Source organism: Carcharodon carcharias, assembly GCF_017639515.1.
Source record: "Carcharodon carcharias isolate sCarCar2 chromosome 27 unlocalized genomic scaffold, sCarCar2.pri SUPER_27_unloc_2, whole genome shotgun sequence".
In the NCBI taxonomy this organism is placed as follows: domain Eukaryota; kingdom Metazoa; phylum Chordata; class Chondrichthyes; order Lamniformes; family Lamnidae; genus Carcharodon; species Carcharodon carcharias.
Window position 1 is genome coordinate 1577419 of NW_024470635.1, and position 1306 is coordinate 1578724.

At 41.3% G+C, this 1306-nt stretch overlaps 1 non-coding gene across 1 annotated transcript; it reads left to right on the plus strand.

Annotated features, from left to right (window-relative positions):
* Nucleotides 1-877: 877 nt before the first annotated feature.
* On the plus strand, nucleotides 878-950 carry trnai-aau. Its single transcript has one exon. It is a non-coding gene; the product is annotated as a tRNA-Ile (tRNA).
* Nucleotides 951-1306: the final 356 nt, after the last annotated feature.

Sequence of the window (1306 nt, forward strand, 5' to 3'; positions counted from 1 at the left end):
ACTGTATTTCTTCTTGAAGCTGTTCCACATGTGACATTTGCAGCTCTGATGTCAAACTTCAACTCTCACTCCACTGATTCAGGCAGAGCTGTTGAGTGTTTCGCATATCAATCAATAAGTAAATCAGGTTTGTTTTAACAGATTGCACCAGATCAATAAACCTTCACTGACTGGCCGGGAATCGAGTCCGGGCCACGGCGGTGAAATGGCTGAATCCTCACCTCTAAATCACAAGGAAAGCTGTCTATAACTCTTGCAACGTGCTTTGTCTATGCCACATTTGCCCTTTTCGGATACTTTCACCAGAGATAAGTTTCTGTTACAGAATTGTATCATAAATGACATCTTCGGGCAATGACAGCCATTGTATTTAAGAGGTAGCTGCAGTGGAGGATTGGCACCAATAAAGTGTCGTTCAACTGGTCTGGTTCCAAATCCTGCGCTGGAATTAAAGAAACATTTTGAAATTGCTCAGTGCCTTGACTTCAAAAGCGAGAATATAAGAAAGTACATTCCCATAGCGTGTAATAAAATGTCAGAATGACTGGGAAATTATGCTGGGAGACATAAAGTTATACAGTTCCAGCAAAGAAAGAGGCCATTCGGCCTGGAACGCTGCTTTCAAAGAGCAGTTGTGATTGATTGGTCAGGAGTGATATTTGTGTTGGTGTAAAGAGGCGGCAGTAAAATCTCTCACATAACCACAGCAGACATTCATCACTGAAAGCACATCAAATTCTGCCATTTTCATGTTGCATCTTTTAATTATCTTTTCTCCAACTCAGACATTTCCAGGTCTATCAAATATCATCAATGTGGAACGTTGTCCTGTTCCTCATTCCACTAGGAGACTTACTATGAGTAGGATATAGCAAATGGCCCCATACCTCAGTGGTTAGAGCACTAGCCTAATAAACTAGGAGTTGTGAGTTCAACTCTCACTGGGGCCTGCAACTGAAATGTATGAAATTTGGTGGCAAGGTAACCTTTGAGGAGAGCACTGTAACAAGATATCAGAAGGTTATGTGAATGAGCAACAAGATGGTAGGTAGGATATAATGTAGACAGGTGTGAATACATTCAATTGTTTGTAAAAATTAGAACAGCAGAATGCTTTTGAAATTTGTAAGTGCTGGTGCTCAATGAGACTTGCACAAGTAACGGAGAAAGCGAGCATGCAGGTGCAACAAGCAGTTAGGAAGGCCGATGGCAAGGGGATTGTAATAAAGCAAGAATAAAGAAGTCTGTTTTGGTGAGACGGTATCAAGAATCCCGTGTGCTGTTTCATCTCCACCTTAAAAAAAGG